This window comes from Acomys minous (genome assembly GCF_964271855.1).
Source record: "Acomys minous genome assembly, chromosome: 8".
In the NCBI taxonomy this organism is placed as follows: Eukaryota; Metazoa; Chordata; class Mammalia; order Rodentia; family Muridae; genus Acomys; species Acomys minous.
Window position 1 is genome coordinate 85,709,725 of NC_140489.1, and position 8,817 is coordinate 85,718,541.

Sequence of the window (8,817 nt, forward strand, 5' to 3'; positions counted from 1 at the left end):
ATAACTCCTTTGGGGATCAAATGACACAGGGGTTACCTAAGAAGATCAGAAAACACAGATATTTAAATTATGATTTCACAATAGTAACCGTAAGAAAAAAAATTATGGTTGAGGGCCTCCACAACATGAGGAATTGTATTAAAGGGTCACAGCATCAGGAAGGTTGAGAGCAACTGGGTTAGAGGAGGAAGCTTTTAAAGGCACAAGCCACATCCTTCCTCTGCAGCTACACAGAGAGGTTTTTGCACAAGCAAGCAGTTTAACATAAGCTAAGATAGATAAGTAAGCCGGATAATTTTCCATGGGATTCTCCAACAAGGAAATCAAATTCTAGTTAAACCCAAAATAGCCTCTGCAAAAATACAAGATGGGAAAACCTCTGGACTGTCTTGCCCTGTCATACTGAAGTCCACAAGTCTGAGGTAAAGACATCAGCTGTATCATACTCTCTTTGAATTCTCTATAGAGGCAGATCTTCTCAGCCACTTTCACCTTCTGGCGTTGCTAAGAGTTCTTAGTGCTCCCTACAGCACAAACATAGTGTTCCAGCCTCTACCTCTACTGATCCCAGTAGGTAAGGAAATCTGTTTTTGTCTGTGGTCCTCTATTTTCACAGGGGCTCCAGTCTGTGAATTGGTGTCGTCCTAATCAAGTGTCATATCAAGTTAGAATGCTTGGCTTGATGGCTACATTTCTAAAAGACTTGCTACCAAGTATGGTAATTTCCATAAGTACAGAAAATACAGAGTTTGGAAATATCTTTTTGGAGACTAAAATTTGGACCACATGAGTTAAGGAGAAGTTTCATTTCATTTTCTTATCTCTTTCTTTCTCTCTCCAGGGTGTTCTCCCCCCCCCCCTCTCTCTCTCTCTCTCTCTCTCACACACACACACACACACACACACACACACACATCTTGTTAGAGTGGGGCCACATATATGTTGATTTCCTTATCATAAATTTAAAAATTATTACATTTATTTTCCTAAGTTTTCTCAAATCAGGGAAGAGAGAGAAAGAGAAATTAAGCTGTCACTAATAAAATTATGATAAGAATTATGAGCTGCTAACTTACAGAGGTCCAAAAATCCAACATTAAAATTCTGTAGTAAAGAAAAAAGTAAGTTTTGTTGAACAGATATTTAAGTGGACAACAAACTTAGTGAGACTCAAAGTACAGTTCTTTCCACAAATGTAATGTGATACTATTAACATATCTAAAATAGCATAGAACATTCTAGAACTGAAGTAGAATTTTCCCTGCTTAAGAGTGCAATGAATAAACCATGTTAGAAGCAATATGTTTACTATGCACATGGACTACCAGGACAATAGGAGAAGTTATTCTAACAGAGACACACAAACATTTGTGACCTCAAACATGGTGAATACTCCTACAAAAGGCCAGAGTATCTGGGTAGAATACCTGTACACAGCTAAAATTCTTGCCAACGCTCTGACTTGCAATATGATGGGATTTAAAGTGTGGACCTGAAGGGATAGGGAAGTGTAGGTGGGGTCCTAGGGTAGTGCCTTCTGTGGCTTATGGGAAAAGTCAGAATTCTCTGTTCACTGCCTGAAGATGCAGGGAGAAATTTATCATGAGTAAACTAGAATTCTTACCGTGTCTTCATCTCACTCTTTGCACCCCTCATAACTGCAAAAAAACATACATTTCTGTGGTTTCAGCCCCTGTCAGCATTGTTATGGACAAATGAGAAGATGCTGTGGAACTGACAAGCAGCTCTGTTCTCCTGAGGACCAAGGACTCATAGCTACTTTCTCTTGTCTCTCTTTTTATTTGCAGAAGGATGACCCATTCTTCCTCACTACAGCAGTTTTTAATAGTTGCTGTGGATTCTAACTTTTCTCAGTTCTTTTAAAATATGACTCTGCCCAGTTTGGCAAGACAGCTTATTATCCAGGGACAGTCATCATCCCAAACCCCTTGACCAAATAACTGAGTTCCCAGCCACTGCATATGGGAAGGCATACTGCTCTGGCTTTGTAGTTGAAAGGAAGCCCTTTGTTCTTTCTTTGCTGAGGCATGACTATAGTGGGAGGGGTCCACTTCCTTATGCATAGCACAACATGTTGAAAACATATACAGATTAACTAAATGTGGCCAGGGAGTGTGGTTTCCTATTTCAGAAAAAAAGGGGCCATCAGAAAATTGACCGCCATCTGCTCTCAGAGAGGAATGTTTATTTTCAAATTATTTCAAAGACAGACACAAAGTAGCTTCCTATTCAAGTGAGCGCCCCCCTTAATGCTATCATTTTACCCAATGCTGTAGGCAGCATTTCCTCCTTCTTAGCAAGTTTAAAATAAACTATATTGATGACTGAATGGTCTGTGGGTTTGTGACTTGTCTATCTTCCTTTGACAAACTTACTTTAAAAATCAATGTTTAATTCATAATTCAGACAAATCAACTAATACACCAAAAAGTTACATTGTATGACTTTTCCTGGGAAGATGTGGACAAAGGTGTATTCATTCAGGGTAGGGTACCAATATCTGATCAAATAAATGAGCTCACACATCTAACTTAGTCAACCTATGGGTATGCAGAGTCTACTCACAGGCTCATGGGGTACTCAAAGGCAAAAGCATCCCATGAAAGCTGACCCCAACATTCACACAGACCCATGAAAGCTGGACTGGACCCTTGCTGCTTGTTGCTCCCTTCATAGCTTGCAGGCAGCAACTGCTTGTGTGCCTTTGGGGAGCAGCCTTGTGATTGCTAAAATTTCAGGAGTTTCTGAGCGTTATCATCCTCCCTAGTGCTCTAGGAATGAGTGTTTCAATTCAGAAGTGACAGTTGCACCACAGAATACTCCTTACTATTTCTAACACATGTGGAGAGAGAGAGAGAGAGAGAGAGAGAGAGAGAGAGAGAGAGAGAGAGAGAGAGAGAGAGAGAGAGAATTCTGAACATGAAGGGACACTGTTTCCTACTAACTTTCCTGAATGAGACACTTGTAGGCTTTGACATTTAAAAGCCTATTTCACTTGTTTCTTATATCTCCTTCTCTCTTCTCCAACCCGATCTCCAACACCAGACGAGAAAAAGAAGGTAAATAGGGAGGAAACATTGATTCTTTTTGGCTATTTCCTGCTGTTTAGAATCATTGGGTTCTTTGGGCACAACACCAATCTCCATTGTCAGTATATTCAGCCAGCAACAGCAAAGGAAACCTCAGAGTCCACACAAGATGTTTTCCAACTGGCAAAAACCATGCCTCACCATGACACAGTTTCCTGTTAACAAAGATCACCTGCCTTCTGATACGGCTGCTATCATCTGTGATGGACAAACTGGAGCAGCCCCCATATCCCATACCTGGGACTAAAACAAAACCATGTTTGCATAACGTAACTGAGTTTTTAAAGAAACCAAAACTTCTACGACTGATACTCTCCGGGGGGAAGACATCACTAACATTATTCCTTCCAGAGTAGAGGTCTAGTGTGGTACTGATCTGTCTGCATATACATTTACATACACGTTTAAAGACAAAATAGGTTCTAGCATGTGGATATGTGCATCTGCTCAGCATTTTTGACCCATAGCTGGAAAGTACTAGCTCTAGTTGGGGCTGCAAACATTACCATACTAATTAAGAAATACCATGGAACTTGAGAGGCGTTTTTACAATTAAGAGTGCTTGCTACTCTTTCAGAGGACCTGGTTCTGATTCCCAGCACCCACAGTGGGAACACAACCACATGCAACTCCAGTTCCAGGGGATCTGATGCCCTCTTCTATCCTCCATGGGCACCTACCTGTACATGTGGTGTACATGCTGACATGGACACAAACGTATGCTCATAATTAAAAACAAGACAAGTCTTAAAGAAAGAATTGCCATCAAGTCACAGTCAAAGAAGAGACAAACAAGATATAATCTCTCATATGTGGCACAACATGTTCCAGGCAATACAATTCATTGTTTGTAAAATGATGGTTTAAAAAATGGCATTCCATATGGGGAAAATTGTATACCATCTTCACCTTTTTAAAATTAAAATAAACCCCAAATAGATTAAGTGGGTAAATGAGGGACAAAATTATGAGTAAAAACATATAGCAGATTATTTGTGCAATTTTAGGCTTGAAATGAGTTTCTTAAACGGACTTTCAGTATAATCTTTGAGGAAACTTTGTGGCTGGGAACATACCCTAACTAACTCAACAAACATACTTAAAAATACCCAACAAACATTAAGACAAAAGCAATTGCTGGGTTAAAACGTAGTTCTGTTTCTCAAGACTGGAAGACAGCAAAGAGGCAGGGTTACAATGGGATTTCTTCATATTCACCCATTGAGCTCTGATCTTAAAAAGGAGACTACACGGAGGTCTGGGGATAGGGCTCTGGGCCAATACAGTTCCTGCTGGGTAAGCACGAGGTCCTAAGCAGGGATCCCCAGAGACTACCTAGAGTTGGCGGTAGTGATGTGCTCTTGTAACTAACATTGGGAGTGTGGAGAAGGGCATATCCCTGAAGCCCATTGGACAGTCAGCCTAGCCAGATGAATAAATCAATAAATGAATCAAACAAATAAGAACAACAATTGAGAAAAGATATACAACACTGGTTTTGTCTTCCACAGCCCCAAAAGTCAACAGGCATGCATGCACACATACACACACACACACACACACATGTTCACATACATGCACACATGTTCACATGCACACACACATACACACAAGCAAACACATTAGACATACAACCCTCTGTATACACTCACTGCACAGAGAAATAGAACAGACCTCTGAAGTTTGTCACTATGTGCCTAAAGCCACAGGGGCTCATGTATACAAGTGAGAATAATATTTTTAGCCGTGGTAAGTTGGCAAAACCAGCTGGTCTCATGCACGCAGATATGGGGAACAGAGGTCCCTCCAGACTCCCTCACTCAGGGCTGTCTGCTAGAGCATGGGTAACCTTTCCTGCCCAGGCCCTGAAGGAAACTGACACTCCCTCTCCTGCAGCCATGGCTTCTCAACTAAGAGTGGGAACTTTTTTTTTTTTTTGCTCCGCTTCCCGGTCTATCCTAGGATTCTGTGCCAACATTTTGATACTGCAATAGAACATTGCCATCCACCAAAGTTCGGGTTTGAACTTTGCAACTGGGTTTTACACACACACACACACACACACACACACACACACACACACACACACAATACCTCGTAATGTTTTGCATTTTTGACTATTAGGTGAGCGATGATTAATTTCTATTGCCTCAGTTTTGTGAGGGTGTGTGTGGGGCCTACAATTTACAGGTTGAACACACCTGGTGGGCCTTAGGAGCCTTGGTATATTAATATAAATTTGTTAGAGACACACACATGGTCTCCACAGCAGGTGCAGGACATTTAAGAGGAACAATCAAAAGCACATTTTGAAAAGATTATTTTGTAATATAGATGGTGCCCTAACCATAAGGCCCAGCTCGCAATAGAAGCTTCTCGGTGGTCTCAGTTATTCTCTGGTGTAAAAGGGTAAAGGAAGTTTCCCAGAAAGCTGAAGAGTTAGTTTCTGTAAGAGGACCTATTATGTTTCCATTTCATGCCCGAGAGCTCCACACTGCCAGAAACTTCATCTATCAGGAAATCCAGATGCAAAGCTGAGATAGTGAGCAGTGCTGGCTTCCTTAAGAACTGGAAACTGAAGTGGGGCGTGGCTTAGCCTAGGCACCCTGGTTCTTCCCACCCATTCTTCCTCCTGTTCTCTCTTCATTACGTGTAGATTCCTTTCTTGCTGGACATAGCAACCGTTTTGGGTTTAAAGCTGCGCACAGAAGATTCATTTTGGAGTGAGACTTCCAGTGCGTTCTCATGCCTTGGATCTAAGGTGAAGAATCCAAGTCCATTCAGATGGTCTGAAGATGCCTGCCAGTGTGTAGAGAGGTCCATCCGTTGCTTTTAAACAGGTCATTCCAGGGCAAGGCAACAGCAGCACCCGGGTGTTGCGGGCTGGGGGCGGGGGGGGGGGGGAGGGAGAAAATCGCTCTAAGGCTTAGAAAAGATACCACCCAATTGGACCACTAAGCTGGGATACATTTAGCATAAAATTTGCAAGGGGAAGAAGCAGAACACAGAAGACAGCACACAGTAGCCATTTAAAGGAGGAAAGCATAGGGTGTTCAGGGCCTTAAAGGAACAGTATACTTAGAGAAACTAGGCTCTCAAAGCATGGTCTAAAGACTCAAAAAATTCCTGTGTTAAAGCAGGAGACTGGAACTCAACCTGCTCATTGACTGATAGACCAAGCCCTCATAGAATCTGATGCTCATGGTGAAGGAAAGCCCCAAGGACCTAGGTACCTCTGTTCCCAGCACCTCTGAGGCCACCAAGCAGAATGTATGCATTTCCAATGGACTTTTCTTGCTGGTTAATACTGTGCTGACTCAAGTCTCTGTAGGCCTCAGCCTTGTTTAAAATGGGCAAATTGGTTCCCTAGTCCAGGAACAGCACACACATAAAAGGGGACATATGGCTTCTTTGACATCAAATAGTTTTTAACATAACAAACTATTTTGATAAATTGAGTGCCTCCAAATCAAAGCCATATGGGAGGTGCCTGGACCAAAGGGCAGACAGACCATGGGTAATTGCCCACAGTTCAAACAGGAGAGTTACTCTGAGAGGCGGCAGCCAGAGCTAAAGGAGGTGGCTGGTTCATCAGCTGCCTTCTTCAGGCGCCACGAGGCTGTGCTGTTAAATTCTCATTAGTCAGAGTGAACATAATGAGACTGAAAGGAAAATTCTGGTGTTTCCTAGAAGGAGAACTGTGCTTATTTATGTGAAATATCTAATGGCCCATATGCAACGAATATATGCACTTAATGGTTTAATGGGGAAAAAAAGACGAGCCCTCCCCTTATGTGTGTGTGTGTGTGTGTGTGTGTGTGTGTGTGTGTGTGTGTGTACATGCTGTGGATTGGATGTGGCAAGCATTAGCTCAAGAGCACAGGAGAGAGCCCATGGTCAGTGTGGAGTGAAGAAAGCCCATAGCATCAGAAGATGGCTACCTTTCCTGTAACGCCAAATAAGCAGCCTAATTGCAAAATATGCAATGATAAAAGGGGACCTAAAAAGATTAGAAAGATGACTTAGTCACTAAAGTGCCTGTGTGTACAAGCAGGAGAGACTGAGTTTGGACCCCAATATCCACACAAAGGCCAGATGTGGGGGTACATATCTGTGCCCTCAGCACTGTGTAGGTAGAGAAATGCAGATTTCTTCAGCACACTGGGCAGCCACTATGGGCAATAAGTGAGCTCCAGGTTCAATAAGAGACCTTGTCTCAAAAAATAAGTTAGATAATAACAGTGGAAGACAGCCAATGTGGACCTCACACCTCTACATGCATTCACATGCATGCATGAATGAGCACATGTGTATAACTAAGAACACACAGACACTCACTCACAATCACTCACCCATTCACACAGAATAAGCAGACCAAACAATATCCCAGCCTGTGTTGCTGTATTTTGTAGGCTGCTAGCTCTGTGTTCAGCTTATTCAGTCTGCTGCCTCAGTTTACCATTTCTTATCAGTTGCAATTTATCTATCAATATAGCTAGAGCCTTTTTGCTTTAACTTTTCATCAAAAAATGTGGATGTTGGGGTGTGCCTCATGGGGTTGACTTGATATTTCTGTATAAACTGTTGAAAATGCATTGCTTGGGACAGGGGCTTGCATTTAGTTAGCCATCAGCAACCTTAGGTAAGTTTCCTGGTAAAGTATGGAGCGACGTACATGCTGGGGAAATGCTTCTCACGTTAGTGATAATTCATGAGAACTTTTATTATCTTCATAAAAATGTTATTTTAAAACCTATATTAATACCACAGGAAGAGACATTCATCATCAGAGCCATCTACAAATCCACATAACTAGAATCTCAAACTTTCAAACTCATACATTTACAGCCCCCCTCCCCCGTGTCATGTCTTTACAGGCCTCAGATATTTTTGTCACAAAATCCTTCACATTTCATACATGTAGACTGTTCTCCTCAGTATTTATGACACTGGTATTGGAACATTCTTAAAAATATTTATTATCATATTTTAAAACTATAATTAATACATTCATTACACTGTTACATGTGAGTTTTTATTATGGCAAGTGTCCCTGCAGACAAAGAGAGTCATCCAGAAGAATGATTTGCATATTATAGATTTCCTTATTTAGTCTTTATTCATAGGAGAAAACAAGATTCTTATAATTTCATTTGTTTGTTTACTGAGATAGGGTCTCATTTTGTAGCCCAAGATGGCCTGTTGTGGTACCTGGGTGACCTTGAACTTTCAATGAATCTCCTGCCTCATCCTGGACAGTGCTGGATCTTTAGTCACAAGCCACTCCGAGCTTTATAGTGTCTTTCATGGTCAATCTGCTGCAGTGAGTCACATATGAAGAAGATTTTCCCTTGTTAGATATGCTCCTCGAAAAGGAAGGGATTGTTCAACAAAATTTCCAGGTGATTGTAAATACTTTATTTTGTCCAGATCTTTACACATTACCTTAAAAAGCCATTGGTCTTCCTACTTTGAAAGTGTCTTTTTTTTGGGCGTATGTCCAGACACTATGGGCTCACTTCTGCTATGGAAACTCTTGACTCCTTTGGGTACAATAAATATTGGCACATTTTTATCACTCATTGTAAAAAAAAAAAAAAAGAAGAAACAAACAACAACAAAATCCAGCATTTGCTAAAATCACCACCAAATAATTGCAAAAGTCTTTACTGGGAAGATGCCTGGGACACAGTGACACAGCTGAGTT

At 41.4% G+C, this 8,817-nt stretch overlaps 1 long non-coding RNA gene across 1 annotated transcript in view; it reads left to right on the top strand.

The window, feature by feature from the left end:
* Positions 1-8,559, top strand: part of LOC311603367 — a 17,457-nt gene extending 8,898 nt beyond the window's left edge. Inside the window, exons 3-4 of the long non-coding RNA XR_014781072.1 lie at positions 5,767-5,950; positions 8,299-8,559. This is a non-coding gene — a long non-coding RNA (uncharacterized lncRNA). The remainder of the gene's footprint in view (positions 1-5,766; positions 5,951-8,298) is intronic.
* Positions 8,560-8,817: the final 258 nt, after the last annotated feature.